Raw genomic sequence first — 16,322 nt, forward strand, 5'->3', positions numbered from 1 at the left:
TGCAAAGCTAGCCTACTGCCTAAAAAATGACTAAGACCGAACTACAAACTAGCTAACTTCTGCCTACAAAGTGACTAACTAAAATGAGGCCCTAAGCCCTCTTATTTATACAAATTGAGGACCCCAACAACCCTCCTAAACTTTAGGAACTCGGCTGCCAAAACTTGTAGTTAACAACACTTTTACTAGCACTTGCTCGACTGCCCTTGTGATAATTGATTTGGTGGCCCTTGAACTCCGAGATGATGGTGGAGAATTCAAGGTAAGGGCCCATAAATGAAGGGGACACCTTCCTACAAATCCTCTGCCTTGTTCTTCCATGAATTTGGCTGCAAAGTGCTCATTAAAACCTTTGATTTTGTCTCAAAATTGACTAAAAATCTGCACAAAGCACCCATTAGACTTGTTGGCATAATGACTAACCCAATTCACTCTATTAGCATAAATATAATAAAAAACATGCAATAAACTAATGAAAATGGTGGATTAAGTCGAAGTAGGAGGTTGAATGAGCCCATATAATTATCCATTTTTGGGGCTCATCATCACCCCCCTACTGAACGTGTTGCTCATCCTCTGAGCAACTAATCTATCTCCTCATCTTTGATGGCCTTGGTGGCCTCCTTGTCATGCCAAGCTCCTAAAGTGATGTCCTCTTCTCAGTCATGAAACCATGCTTTTCTCTCTGCTTCTTCCCACTACATGTGCTCCTTTTCCTAGAGAATTCTCAGCTTCCTGTAGAACTGTCTCAGCATCCTGTAGAGAGGCCTTTGTGTCCAACATTTTCATTCTTTCTCTCTAGGTGGATGTCTTCGGGCTTCCCTGTTCATAGCTGATGGATATCTTTGAAGGAGGCTCCTCCTTTTGTTTAGCTTTTGTGTCCTTAATGACAATTTTCTCCTTTGACTGTGGTTTGGGTCTGCCCACTTTTATCCGTGTGCTCCTTTTTCACTGTAAAGTACATGGAGATTTGCCTCTTTCTCTTCCTTTTTGGTCTTGGAGGTGTGATAATGGTGGCAAGCATGGCTGCTGCCTCCCTGGCCAAAATCTCAGGCAATTTTCTCTTTTTGTTCCTTTGTTTTTAGACTTCCTGTAGAAAGTCTCGTGCTGACTGTTTTCTGGCTTCCTGTAGAAACAATTTTCATGCTTCCTGTAGAAACTGTTTTAACTGTTCTGGTCTGCTTGGCTGGATGTGGCTCTTTCTCCTTTTTTCATCTTCTTTTGTCTTCTCTGCCTCTGTTAGCTTGCTTCCTCACGCTCTGTTTTGGCTTTCTTCTCATCTTGTTTAGCTTCTGCCTTCTCTGATGTAGTATTTTTCTTTTCTGTTCTTCCTTTGTTTTTCCCTTTGATTGAATGATTTGTGCTCCCTCATCATTGGTTTTTTTTCACATACTTCAAGCTTGATTCTTCCCTAGAATTGCATCGCTTCTTTTGCATAAACATGCAACAAATAAAACTGTTTGTTTTCTTCTTCTCTTGAAGCCAGAAATTTTGCAAAAACCCATGTTTTATTCTAAAAAGATAGCTCATTGCCCCTCTTGTAAACTTGTTATTGCTCCTGGAATTTTCATGTTTTTCACAACAAAAACTTCCAATTTTTCCTCTCTTAAAACTTTTCCAACCTGAATTTGCTTCTTAGTTTTTGAAAAGAAATCAATTTTTTTGACAGATTAGAGAACAAATAACATAGTTTTTTTCTTCTAGAAAGTGGACAGTCTTGCAAATTCATTCTTCCACACAGGCTTAGTTCTTATGGTTGCATCTCTCTTTTCAGAAGAAGGTGAGAAAGATGAAGCCAGACTTCGAATGCAGAGGGGAAAAAAAACTGTGTAGAACTCAGAAAATATGCAAGCAGACTTTTCACCTTTTTCAATGTGTAGGCAGACTTTCCCTCTCATTTTTTTAATTTAATTCCATGTTCAATTCACCATTTTGCACCAACAAATCATGCTCAATGAAGTCTCCCCGATCCTACCTCGTTTGGAGCTTGAAATTCGTCGAAAATCCCAGGTTTTCTTTCTGCATGGTTGTTTTCTGTGTTTCCTGTAGAAGACTTCCTGTAGAACAAAACTGCACTTACTGTAGAGCCCAAAAGGCATGAATTTTTTTAAAAAATGGTAGAAATCTCGAGAAATCAAGTAGGAATCTTGCAGAGGACCACTGGTTAACTGATCTAGACATGGTGGATGCGTCTTCCAGTTGTGACCACAGTTGAACAGAGAGTGGTGAGAGTCAGCCGAGCAATTTTGTAATTGCTGCGTGATTTGTGGTGAGGGAGTGAAGTGGCCAGGTGTACATGGCAACATGCAGACGGTAGTGTTGTTCATGAACTGTATGTTTTCCCCCTGTAATCACTGCCATCAATTACACTGAGATTTAAGCGGCCAACACTCCTGGTTGTTTTAATTTTCATGTGAGTCGACTGTCCACGTGTACTGCATGACTTCTGGCTGAGCGCTAGAGAAGACAATGTCAGGTTAACCTTGCTAGATTCATGGCTTAATCCCACAATTCCATTCGTTCATGCAGTTCTGAAATTAGATTTATGCAATAGAGGAACGGGTTTTAGTCACATACCTAGAAGTCGAATGGTTGCTGTGAGGTGCTGTGGCCTTTCATTTGCTGAATGCACTGGTTTCAATGGTTGGATGGTGGCTTGGCTACTGATTCATGGCTGTTTTCTTGTGCAGGTGTCCTATGTTCGAATCCACACTGCAGGAGCTAGCTTCCACGTTCAGATCTGCACCCTCAAGATGCTGATGTTGGATTTTCACAGGACATAAACTTGTTTTCGCCATTGCTCCCAAACGATAGATCAGATCGATTTGAAACTTGATGAGCATGTTCCTATCATCATTATGCACCTCCCATAGCAAAATTTCGATCAATGGATGTACATATTTCGAGAAAAATAGAAAATGGCTGAAGATTACAGAGATCAATTTCTCGGAAACCGTGAATCAGAATCAGTTGAAACTGCTTGGGTGAGCTACTATCACCGATGTGCATCTACCCATGAAATAGGTTTTGAAACGGATGCACGGATATGGAGAAAATGCAAAAATGGCTGGAGGTGATGGAGGCTGATTTCTTGGAAACCGTGCACCGGAATTGGCTGAAATTGCTCGGGCATGTTGCCATCATCCATATACAACTCCCCCTATAACATTTTTGCAAATGGATGCATGTTTTTCAAGCTAGGGAGAAACAAATTCTGTTCTATGTATTTTTTTCTTCAAAGCATTCTGCAAGTTTTTGCATGGTAAAAAAAGATTGAGCTTGGGCTGTGATGCAGGCATGGAGATGATGGAGGAGGAGTTTGAAGATTGCAGGAGGACTTCTAAACCCTTGAGGAAGCTAGCATGTTCGCCAAACTACCTTTTTGAAATCCATTTCTAGCTTCCTTTAATTTCTACAGGAACTTCCTGTAGAAGCACAATGAGGTTGAAAACATGATGGAAAAAGGTGAGGGAGGGAAATAGGGGTGCTTGCAAGCCTAACCAACAGATTCCAACCACCAGATTCCCTTTTAAAATTTAATTTGGTTTGTCCGAAGGTTCTATAGGATGTTTCAGAACTTCCTGCAGAAACTCCTGGAACTTCCTATAGAAAAGCCTGGAACTTCCTGTAGAAAGCCAAATCCTAACCTGAATGTGACCAAATCCTAAGAGAGGTGAGTGGCCATGGAGGGAGTGTCTGAAGGGATGTCCTAGAGCCTGGTACAGAATCCTGTCCTCGTTTTGTGTGCCCCTCTTTTCCTGCAAAGTATTCACTGCAACCTGCATTTTTTCAGAGAGATTAATCCTGCTTTCTTTTTTCTTTTTTCTTTTTTTTTTAAACAACTAGGGCGCCTCACAGAGGTTTTCACCCTAATTGCCTGCCTTGGGCGCCTCCAAGGGAGGTTTTCACCCAAGGATCTTATTCTCTCTTTTTTTCTTCTTTTTTCAACCCGTTGACTGCCTCATGGAGGTTTTCAGTCAATGAGCCAATGTAAGGTGCCTCCAAGGAGATTTTCACCTTAGATTTTTCCTCTTATTTCCATTTTTTAATTTTTTTTCTTTTTTCTCTTTTTTGTACCCTACCCTACTTGTAAAACAAAATTCTTTTCAAGCATAAGAATACTTCCGATGGAGCCATGTGCACATCGAGATTAGAGACAAGATGATGTCTAGGCTTGAAATGCATGCTTTGACAGCTATTTGGATTTCAAAGACCAAATGATTTGACTTTGAAGGGATCAAACATAGCTGAAGAAGAGAGTACTACTGCAACTTAGTGACCGTTTGGAACCATGTCTCAATATAGCTTTGATATCCTTGGTCCCTTTGTTGATCTGGATCATTCTCCATATCTTTTTCTATCATGACCTTCACAACTTCCTCTTTGTGCTGACTTTTCTCTTGACTACATGGAGGGTTTGATGGTAACCATGAGGGAACTCTCTCGATCTCTAATTTTGATGCCTTCTCTTCATCAAGTGCAACCCATGGTTCTTTCATCTTCTCTTTTGAATCTTCTTTTGCCTTTGGTCCCTCGATGTTGTCAATATAATCTCTGTCTTGCAATACTCTTCCTGAGTTATGGTGAAGATCATCAAGCTCAAGAAGAGTCATTTGGACATGTTGTGCCTCAACTTTGAAATTGGGTTGAGCTATTCCAATGTGCGGGTTTGGAAATGGTGGTACGGGTAGTTGAGTGGGGGTGTATATTTGAGATGGATGTGGATGGGGTTGTGGTTGAGAAGTTGGTGGAGGAAAATTAGTGGGAGGAGAGTTGTACTGGGGCCTCCACCCCTTATGAGGTGCATTCCAGTGAGGTTGTGGCTGAGCATAAGAGTGAAATGAATGAGCAGCTGGTTGGGCATAATATTGAGGAGGATATGACCAAAGAGGAGGTGTAGACCAGGAAGGAAGAGCAGGGGGACCCTAAGAAGGCATGAAAGTGGCTTGATAGGGGTCGTAATAGGTCTGGGATGTCCCTTGCATTCCCTGCTGGTAGGGTATGGGTCCATGTGGCATCCTTTGATTCATATAATAGAGTGATTCAGTGGCTCCTTTGGCTCTCTGATATGTAGCTTTAAGTCCAGGCAAGGAAGGGCACTGATTCGTAGGATGGTATTCTTCACAGATGAAACACACTTCTAGGGAGTGTATTGGACATTCGTTCCTAGGATTCTTTCTAGTGCACCTAGCACAAAATATGACCAAAGCCCTCTTGACTTCTTCTTGCTTCTTTTGGATCCGCAAGGTATCTAGTTGCATTGCAAGAAGCTACCTTACCTCTCTCTTGAAATCTTCCATCTGATCTACAAATTTGTTTTTTGACAAGGTATTGCTCCCAAAATTTCTATTTGTATCCATTTTCTCTAGAGGAATGTTTTCTTCTTCTTCTTCCCTTCAGGTTCTTCAAATATGTCTTGCTGTCCACCTAAGGGTTCTTTAATCAAAGCCATCAGAGAAGAGAGAAGGTTGGCTATGTGAAGCAGTGGGGGTGTTGTGCAATCATTTTTCTGAATTATCTCTACTCCTACAAGGCATGAAAGGAAATCTTTTTGGTTGATTTTTGTTTTTTTCTACTTGTACCTACAAAACTAAAATAGATTGAACTGCAACTAACTATCTTACTGAAATGAAAATGCAGAATTGAAATGAAAGCAGGAAAGGACTAATCTATTTTGCTCAAATGAAATTGCAGGAATGAAATGCTAATCTACGCTTGCAGAATTGAAATTCTATTCTACGCTTGCAGAATTGAAATTGCAGGAATGAAATGCTAATCTACGCTTGCAGAATTGAAATTCTATTCTACGCTTGCAGAATTGAAATTGCGGAATTGAAAGGCTAATCTATGAAAGCAGGAAATGTCTAATTTACTTTTGCAGAAATGAAATTGTAGAATGGAATGGAAATAAACTACTTAGCATAAGGTTAGATGAGGAAAATAGAAGAAAAAAAACAATCACCAATACTCTGACGCTTCTTCGACGACAGCGCCAAAAAGAGTGGTGAGCCGTAGTATTGTAGCAATACTGCTGCAACTCCTGGAACTCCCTTCTTTAATTTTATCAACCCGGTAGTTCGTAACAAACTTGGAAGCGACGGTGCTGTATGCACAAGTACTAGTTCTTGCTACAGCTGTCACTTGGTCAGCTGGCACAAGTCTGCTAGGGGCTTAAACCAACTTCTATGAGCTCTTAGAAGAAGCCTTTTAACTAATCGATGAAAGCTAACTCAAAGAAGGCTAATATACTTGTAGAAAGAAACTAAAAACCTGAAAGGAAATGTAAACCCTAGCAAACCCTAATTTTACCAGCTAGCCTTACTGATGCAAGAAAGAGGATGCAAGCTACTGAAAGAGATGCCATTGTCTTCTAGGAAGGTAAAATGCATGTGTCTAAGCTACTTCTACATTAACATCTAAAAAAAACATCTTTTTTTATTTTTGAATAAGTTGTTAGAATTATCGTGCATGTGCTTTTAACTAGTTTTGACTGTGCAGAGGTGGATTGGCGAGAGGAAATGCTTGGAGGAGATTCGGAAGGTTTAGAGAGGGCCTAAGGGGTCCCTAACACCCTTCCAGAGAGTTTCATAGAGTTTTGCTATCAAGAAACCTCATTCATGAGCTTCTACAAGAAGTTTGCAGGGGTTCTACAGGATGTTCTGGGATTTCTACAGGATGTTCTGTAATTTTCTACAAGATGTTTAGAAATGGGATTTTGGAGGATGGATGGAGGAGGAAAGATGAAGGAGTGGGTATGGAGGTGAGATAAGGGTGTGAGGAGGTCCAAGACTTTGAGAATGGATCTGATAAGTGGCGACGATGGTTGGATTTGTTCAAGGAGAGGTAGAGCAATGTTGCACAACAATATGGGAATTCAGGGCAGAGTGAGCAAATGGAAAACGTAAGTCAAGGATTCTAAGTAGAGGATGAAGCAGGTGGGATTGATGGAGAATGGGTAGATAAAGAAGGATAACAGGTGCTCTGCAAGTTGTTTTTCAAAAGAAACAAACAAGGATTTGGAAAATCAAAGACCAAGTTATGTTAGTCTATTTTGACCTAGATAATAGCAAAGAAATGGAACAGAAGTTTATTTGCACTGAAATCAGATGAAATAACTATGCAACGAAGCAATCAAGAATCTGAAAATGTAACCAACTTCTGAAATTAAAAATTGAACACTAATGATTGCATGGGGAAGCAAGGATAGTGTTTTTGATGGCAGCAAGGTCGCCTTGATCCCAGGTCCTGATCCCACTGAGGGAGAGGTGAAATCAGAGGTGCTTGATGGCCCTTTTTCTGAAGATATTCATTGTTATTAACCTATCAACTCAATCTGAACATGAAAATATTTTTTAAACACCAAAAGCAATCTAAACAACAAAACAAGATTTAAATCTAAATAGCAAATTTTATTCTAAGAATGTAGCAAAAACACATAAAGGTAAACAAAGGAGGTACTAGGCACTTGAGATGGGCCCAACCCCAAGAGCTACAACCTCTTAAGAGAGATTTAGAGATGGTGCAAACTGGATTCATCTTTATTGATCAAAGGAATAGTTACATTCCAAAAACTGTCCACAAGGAAAATCTTGAAAATGTGCTGAAATGCAAAGCTAGCCTACTACCTTAAAAATGACTAAAATCGAACTAAAACTAGCTAACTTCTGCCTACAAAGTGACTAACTGAAATGAGGCCCTAAGCCCTCTTATTTATACAAATTGAGGACCCCAACATCCCTCCTAAACTTTAGGAACTCGGCTACCAAAAATTGTAGTTAAGAGCACTTTTACTAGCACTTGCTCGGCTGCCCTTGTGATAATTGATTTGGTGGCCCTTGAACTCCGAGATGATGGTAGAGAATTCGATGTAAGGGCCCATAAATGAAGGGTACACCTTCCTACAAATCCTCTCCCTTGTTCTTCCACGAATTTGGCTGCCAAGTGCTCATTAAAACCTTTGATTTTGTCTCAAAGTTGACTAAAAATATGCACAAAGCACCCATTACACTTGTTGGCATAATGACTAACCCAATTCACTCTATTAGCATAAATATAATAAAAAGCATGCAATAAACTAATGAGAATTGTGGATTAAGTTGAATTAGGAGGTTGAATGAGCCCATATAATTATCCATTTTTGGGGCTCATCATATGCTACACCACTGGATTATTTATCCTTGGCCTATGAGCAAGAAAAACCAAGATTAGATTTGCAGATGGATCCCCAATTGGAATAGAAGCTTATAATTGTTAGTTACATTCGAGTTTTTACCTTGGTATCTACATTATTTTCTTTGGCATATCTCCTTTTTCACATCATCCTGGCCAATTTCAGTGTGATGCAGGGCTTGGAATTTTGTGGGCTATATTACCTGATTCTTTGGGAGAAGTTATTACATGTGGGTTACTTGTTCTCCAAGTGGAGCATATTTTCAAGATGATTTCACATTTCATGCATGCATAGTTCCAAACGAGTGAGACAATATGTCATTCATACTTTGATCCATTTCAGTTCCTAGAGCTCTTATTTAGATGAAAGTAAGATTGGAAATTATTAAAAACATTTTGGTTTCTCAAAATTATTCATCGCTTGATTATAGCTGGTGATCATGGAATTAAAGCACAAGGAGATGGATGGCTACTAACAGTCTCCCTAATTGAAGGAAATGATTTCTTTGTTGTAGATGCTACTAGTTACTCATATCCATATGTGATATTTACTTGGAATGGGAAACCCAAAACAAGTTCAATCAAACTGCATACACTACATCCTCAATGGCATGGTAAAATGTCATAAAAATATCAAGATATTTTGTGCTTGATATTCTATGCTTATTCATGCTTTTGTTCACGATTTCATTTCTAACTTTCATTATCCAAATAATTCTATAGAAATATTCAAATATGATACGATAGAAGACCCTCCTTCTATGATGGATGTAGAAGTATTTTACTTTTAAGGGCCTTTTGCTGAGGTTACATTTCTAGGGTATGCTGTGATCAATTTTTTGCACTTTACTTCACAAGAACTAGCTGATTTGTGGATCCCACTTCAGGGAAGGCTGACAGAAGCTTGCCAATCAAAGCTTCACCTTAGGATATTTCTGACCAATACAAAGGATCCTGATATGGTTACTCAATACATAACAAAGATGGAAAATGAAGTTGGATAAAAGGTATTCATATTTCAATATTAAATCTCAAGTAGATACTTGTCTTTTCCTTGGCATGTGTATAGTTCAGTGGATTTCTCTATTTGTCTGGACATCATGAGAATGAGAAATAATTTTATTCAGATTGCCTAGAACTCACTTCAGACAAATTCAACATTCCAGAATCTATTTTCACTTCGAAGTGAGTTTTTGATTAATGATTTTTCTTGCTACTTGAAACATAAAATTCCTCTTCAGGTATCTATGCCTCACTTAGATACATTTTCATGATTTGTTGCAAATAACACACCATAACATGGGTCTCAAGTGATTTTATGTTTTGTAGGGTCCCTTATTCTTATCTGCAAGGATGCTAGGTTTCTATGCAAATTTCTTAGGACATAAAACCAAATTTCCTTTCTATGGGAATATATAGAAGAAATAGTGGAGTTTCATCCTTCTCAATATAAATGCGTATTCCATCTATGGTCATATTCCTTCATAGAGGAAGAGGCCTTGATGCTAGACATGGTGCAAAGTACACATATGGCATAGGAAGACTCGAGTTCCATTTTCAGTCCTATGTTTCCTACAATGTTGCAAGAAATTACACTTTGAGTTCTTTTCTCATTGTAGAAACCATACATTTTCCTTTGTCACTTGTAACAATGGCAGAAGCAATATTGGATCAATGAAAGACAATTGATTTGGATCAATTCCAATAAAGAAAATTGAAAATAAAGAGTGGATGTGCATGAATTTGAGATAAGCTAGTTTGGTATTTTGAACAAAGCTTGAAATACTTTCTTGTTTGATTCCTAAGAAGTACAATTTATATGTCAAACAGGAAAATCATGGTAAAATGGAGGAATAGGGCAGTGAGGCTTGAGAAAAATATGCAAATACTAGAGAATCAAGAACCGATATATTTAGGGGATCTCCAAAATGAATATTCTGGATATTTTTTGGGTGTCAAGGAAGTGAGCATGACCAAGGTCCATTCACAAAAATTACCATTTAGTGTAAGTATCTCAATTTATAAGGCATTACCCTATTCTGAATTCTTGTGAAGCTAGTGTTCTGATATTTAGGTTGTTTCAGACAAAGTTTAAACGATTGTGTTGATGGTCTATTTTGGTAAGATCATGCTACATCATTGAAATAATAAACATTGAAACTCAATGGCCTACAAAAAGTCGCTCTTACTAATTCAGTATTACTTGTTGCTCATAAATACATCCCTACTAATATTTTTTTTGCAATTCCTAATGACAGGTTGACCCACTCATGGAGTTATATGACGGGGGTTTCTTAGACAAAGAGATAATGGAGAAATATGGTTGTCTGAACTACAAAACCACAACATGGGAATTTTACAAACAAAAAGTATATCAAAGATAGATCTTGTACAAGTTCAATAGACATGTTTCTAGGTTTTGTATAGAGATCACAAGTATTCAACAAAAGTCAAATCTTAATAATGGAAATGGCTGGATTATTGACAAAGTTCTTACCCTTCATGGTATTCCTTTTGGAGACCAGCTTTAGGTGCTTCCTCATCTCTTTGATTGCACCAATTCCAAGATATTTCAAGAAAATAATCATTACCACGTAAATAATTGGATTTGAAAGCCTCTACCTATAATTCTCATCAATTATCATTTTCTTTTCTACTAGAGCACTTGAATCAATCAAGGGACCTGGAAGACAGTTCAACCTTACAATCGGGAAAAACTTTGCTCGAGATATCACATACATTATTAGTGCCCATAGTATGAGAGGACATAACCTCTTCATCACCAATAGGATGGCTACCTTGATAGTCAATGTTGAATTTCAATGTACCTTATTTTTGGTTAAGATCACCAAAGATATCTCTCTTTGAAAATGTGTCAGTTGATGAAGTGTGATTAGAGTCAGTTGAGGCCATTTTGTCTTTGAGGAGCCAAAATAATAATCCTTCCTTTTAAGGCATCATATACCTAGTAACCATGCTTAGTATGTATCAGTTGGACCAATCCAAAATTCCTTTCTTTCAAATGTTTAAAAGAAATAAGAAGTCATTGGGCTTTGAGTAAAGCATGCTTAAGCTTGTTAGGACCATACCCAAATTCCTGAAGTATTTTCCAAGAAACAAGGCTCAAGATAATAGATCCTATATCATGATTTTGTAGTTTTGATTAGGTGGATCCCTAGAGAATATTGAAAACTTCTTTAAGATGATTGCTGGGTTGTATGTACCTGCTCTCAATAAAAAACAATTAGAGTTTGTTGATCTAGTTGTTTATTTGGACACAAGAATATTACACCCTCTAGCTCCTTACATGTATTATGATGTTAAAGAGTATTTGAATTGGTATGACACTAAAAAGGATGCAAATGAGAAACTCAAACACCTAAGTGCACCAGTCATTGGTATCACCTTGCAATGAAGCCACATTATTATTGGTGAAGATAGTCACTATGTGGCTGTTGTGATGGAATTGGAAACTAGAGGTGCAAAGGTTGTGCCAATATTTTTAGGTGGATTATAATTTTCCACCCCTATGGAGTGTTTCTTGTATGATCCAATAACAAAGAAATCTCTTGTAGATGTTTTGGTTTCTTTGACCATGTTTACACTTATGGGTGTACCTGCTAGATAGGATCATCCTTGTGCTATACAAGCATTATCTAAGCTTGATGTTCCCTACATTGTGGACTTGCCACCATTGTACTATACTACAGAGGAATGGCTTATCAACACATTGGGATTGCATCCAATTCAGGTTGCATGGAATATTTCTCTTCCTAAGCTTGATTGTGGTTTGGAGCCGATTGTTTTCTCAGGCTGTGATGTAAGAATGGGTAGGTTTCATTATTTTTCTGAACATTGTTTTAGCAAGTTCATCAATTATATTACATGTTAACAATATAATATGTCTGAAATTGGCAACCTTGTTGTGAAATTCAAATTATCATTACATTGATGTCAGAATACCAAAATAGGGGTCGTGGTACCATACAGATATGTAGGATAAAAGTTTCTCTTCAGCAATTGCAGGGTTCTTTTGATGTGGTCATAAAAAAATGTTCCTATCTTCTTTATATTGATGTGTAGGCAAGTCCTATGCACTTCATAAGTGTTTTAAACAATTTTGTACAAAGGATACCAACTGGGCTTAGATAAAGAAAATAGCAAAGGTGATCATGTCAAAATGTCATTTCAATTTGTTTTGCATGTTACAACCTAATTGAGATAATTGAATTTAGGTATAATGACAATATTCACCGATGCAATATATTATTACTTGCATGTTTTGTAGGAGGACAAGAAAATAATTGCATATGTATTTAGCTTCCCACCTAACAAAGCCAATGTTGGCACTACAACCTACCTCAATGTATTCTCTTCAAATTTCAGTGTATTACATGAATTGAAGACATATGGATATAATGTAGAAGGTTTTCCAGATACTTCTGAAGCACTGATTGAAAACATAATTCATGTAAAATAAGTTAATTTCAACAACCCAAATATTAATATTTCTTACAAAATAAATGTGAGAGAGTACCACCAAATCACACCTTATGCTAAGGCTTTGGAAGAAAACTGGGGAAAACCTCGAGGGAACCTTAATTATGATGGGGAGAACCTACTTGTATATGGAAAACATTTCGAAAATGTTTTCATAGGAGTGCAACCAACTTTAAAATATGAAGGCGATCCAATGAGGCTTATTTTCACAAAATCAACAAGTCTGCACCATGGATTTGTTTCTTATCACTCATTTTTGGATACAATATTTAAGGCCGATGATGTATTGTATTTTGAAACTCATGGATCCCTGGAATTTATGTCTGGAAAGAATTTGGGTATGAGTGATGTATGTTAACCATAAAATTTTGTTACCTTAATGGATCTGAAGAGAGTTCTTTTCCATTTTTTGCTTGTGCACTATATTTAGAAGATAAAAGAACTTTTTTGGTGGGGTATTTTCACTTACATCTGCAGTAATGAGTGATCTTATTAACAAATATCCAACTTTATATTTTTGTTCTAGATGTCATTGGTTTACCTAATGCTTTTTTTGATGCCATCATGATTGTTTTCTACCCTTTTGTAGATGTAGTATCTTGCATAACACAATTTTTGGATGCTTTGTGCCTTAATAAACTTGTTCTTCAAGCTATTAATGATCGTGGTTCTCTAAGATGTTTTGTGATTTTTTTTACATCTAAAACCTACTTACTGCTTTTGGCAGGTGACACTCCTAGGTGTTTATCATCTGCCTTGGATGAGCTTATGCACCATTCTACTTCTTTGAGGGGTCTTGGTGTGGATTATTGATTGAAATCTTAAATACTATTGCAAAACTTGGATCTGGTGATGAATTGTCTTCCCTACTGTAAGAATATGCCAACTCTTCTGTGTTTATTCCCATGGAAACTGATTTAGAACAAAAAATAGTTAGTTCAGTGGATGGAGATGAACCATCGAGGGAAAAATCAAAGCTAGGGGGTTGATACTTCTACTAAAAATTTGTATTCAAACATAGAATACTTTTCCATATTGTATAAGAAATGATAGATGTCTCTTAGAGAATAATTTGCATAACATAGATAAATATGGGGGGTTTTGCTAAGAAAAAGGGTATAGAGGACGTTTTGAAACTATTTGGTTTATCCCTCTTACCATTATCATTTGTAAGTGGCTAACATATTGTTGTTGCATTTAATAATTTTTCATCATAGCACTCATCTCCTCTCATAAGGGTTGTTTGTACTACCCTGAGAGAACACATGAAACCTGGAATTGAATTCATCGATTTGTTGGTTGGAACAAAGCTAACAGATATTGAGGTAGCACAACACATGAGATTTTCGAGATGCCTTTCAAGTCTAGATGATGTTTATCCTTTTCAACACATCTACTAAAAAGCGCAACAATAATGATGCCTAAAATTGGTTCTGGGGATGCAAATACTGAAGGATGTAGGGAGGATGTACAAATAAATAATTTCGTAAATATCTCTTATTAGTGATTAAAAGGTAGATGCAAAGAAAGAGGTTGAACCAGCACCTACAACTAGAAATGTGGCACCAAATGCAGTATGTATAGAAGCTGGTAGTGAGACTAGCATAGTTTTAGTTCTTCGATAAATGAACCTAGTGTCTATGAGGAATGGACCTGCTTCTCATTAGTAAATTGAACATGAATGTCTTTCTATTATACAAACAATACTTCATCACCATAAAATAAGTGACCATGGTATCAAATGGATTTAAATAATGCATCTTGGTCAGTCTGGGAGACATGCAGATGCATCAGAGGTCGACATCTCAAGCCCAAAAAATTAAAAGGAAGTCAACTGATGTCCTGGACTTTGAGACTATGAATAAGGTTGAGTCTACAATGCAATCATTCTATGTGAATCTTTTGAAGGTTTTGGTAGTACCCAATCAACGTTGTGATTATAAAGGATTTCTTAGTGTAATAGCCAAGAGTGTAGTCATTTTTCTTGCCAAAAAAATTCATGACAGTCTTGATTTGGATGAGAATTGTAGCTCGTCTAAGTTTGAGTCATCACTTTCTTCAAACTGTCTCTACTCGGGGAAGGTTGTGGATGACATGAAAATAGTTATATATGACAATTGAAAGGAAATTTGCAATATAAAAATGGTGAATTGTTTCTATTCTCATGGTAAATTTAAAAGTTTTTTGACTAATTTTGACGCAACAGGTCATTTACCGTGGACATTACCATTATGTCACAATGAGGAGTGGAAATAAGAAATGACTAAGGTATTGAAAATGACAAGCTATAGAATAAAACTTTGTTGTTGGAGACATTATGAAGCTATTACAGGATTTTGGAGTACCTTGTGAATTCTTCTTTGCTATTAACTACGCCATCTGTGTCACAACTATTAGTGCAACTAGTTTTTCAAGTCTCTATCACTGTTCCAAGGGATGCATATTTTTTTGTCCACACCCTACATGCTCAAGTTCTCAATGTTGTTCTATCTATCTATAACAATCCACTGTTTTTTCCACTACAATCCATGTTTGATTACATGTGTTGTTTCCATTATTACCGATGAATACATTGCAATAGGTGATGTTAAAGAAAGCAAAAGTGGTATTCCTAGATGAACAAGTAAATATTTTAGAGTTCATCCACGTGATGAGGCTTCCATTTCTATGATGGTTGACAAGGGATTTCAAAGGTATAGGGTAGAGGATAATTAGTTACTAAAAAATTACTAAAATTTTCATATTAATGTCTTCTCTTGCATTCATAAAACATTTCCTTGCTCAAAATAACCATGAGGTGAAAGAATCGGTATAGTTTGTATCTTACCCAGATAGTTAATAAAACATTCAGCCAGATGTTACTTAAAATTGGAATTGGGATTAGGTTTCAGAATCTCCTCCCAACCACTAATATACTATTCAAATATACAAATGTCACTGCCTAATGAAAAAAGCCTGTCCCAATGACTAGATCACCAAATACTCCAGGGATTCCAAACATATTTTCCCAAATCTACTCTTCTGGGTTAGGATATTTAACTACAGGCTTGCTTAATAATTTCATTAAAAGATGTAAGGGTATTTCTTATGGTTAAGACATTTTCACTTCTGTCCCTTTACGCGGATAACATGGTTCAACATAAAATTACATGTCATATTAAATGAAGAAAAAGTTCTAAGATTAATGACAAACATGCTAGGGAAGTGGAAAGTAAGAAAAAAAAAATTCCATGGATTAGTTTATCTTTAAAGTGAATGGAAACATTGAAATGATATGCAAATAACAAATTATGAGTGCTTGTATTAGGTTGATTTTTGTACATGAAATATATAAATTATACAACAATAAGGCATAAAGAAGCTACCTTGTTGCATTATAATTACAGGAATTATTTGTAGTATTTTTGTGTTTGGCATCCCACACATGTCGGCTTTGAATTTGTGGCTTGGGGTTTCAACACTCTGTAGTCTCACCTAATTATGAAGACGTTTCTTTCTCCACTACCTTGCAATGATGCTATTTTTCTAAATTATGCTTGAATTTCTATGATAATAACCCAGATTTATATATTGCTTTTAACACCAAATTGACATCATGGTAAACATACAAATTTCCCATTAAATATGACCTAAAGTTGATTCAAAGAATCTCA

At 37.0% G+C, this 16,322-nt stretch overlaps 2 pseudogenes; both read left to right on the top strand.

Moving 5' to 3' along the window:
• The first annotated feature begins 7,881 nt into the window (after window positions 1-7,881).
• LOC149219507 (C2 and GRAM domain-containing protein At1g03370-like) lies at window positions 7,882-10,700 on the top strand (annotated as a pseudogene).
• Window positions 10,701-11,143: 443 nt separating this feature from the next.
• Window positions 11,144-13,027, top strand: LOC149219508 (magnesium-chelatase subunit ChlH, chloroplastic pseudogene; annotated as a pseudogene).
• Window positions 13,028-16,322: the final 3,295 nt, after the last annotated feature.

Source organism: Pinus tabuliformis, chromosome Q, assembly GCF_031772625.1.
Source record: "Pinus tabuliformis cultivar Carrire ecotype Pingquan chromosome Q, CPIR1, whole genome shotgun sequence".
NCBI lineage: Eukaryota > Viridiplantae > Streptophyta > Pinopsida > Pinales > Pinaceae > Pinus > Pinus tabuliformis.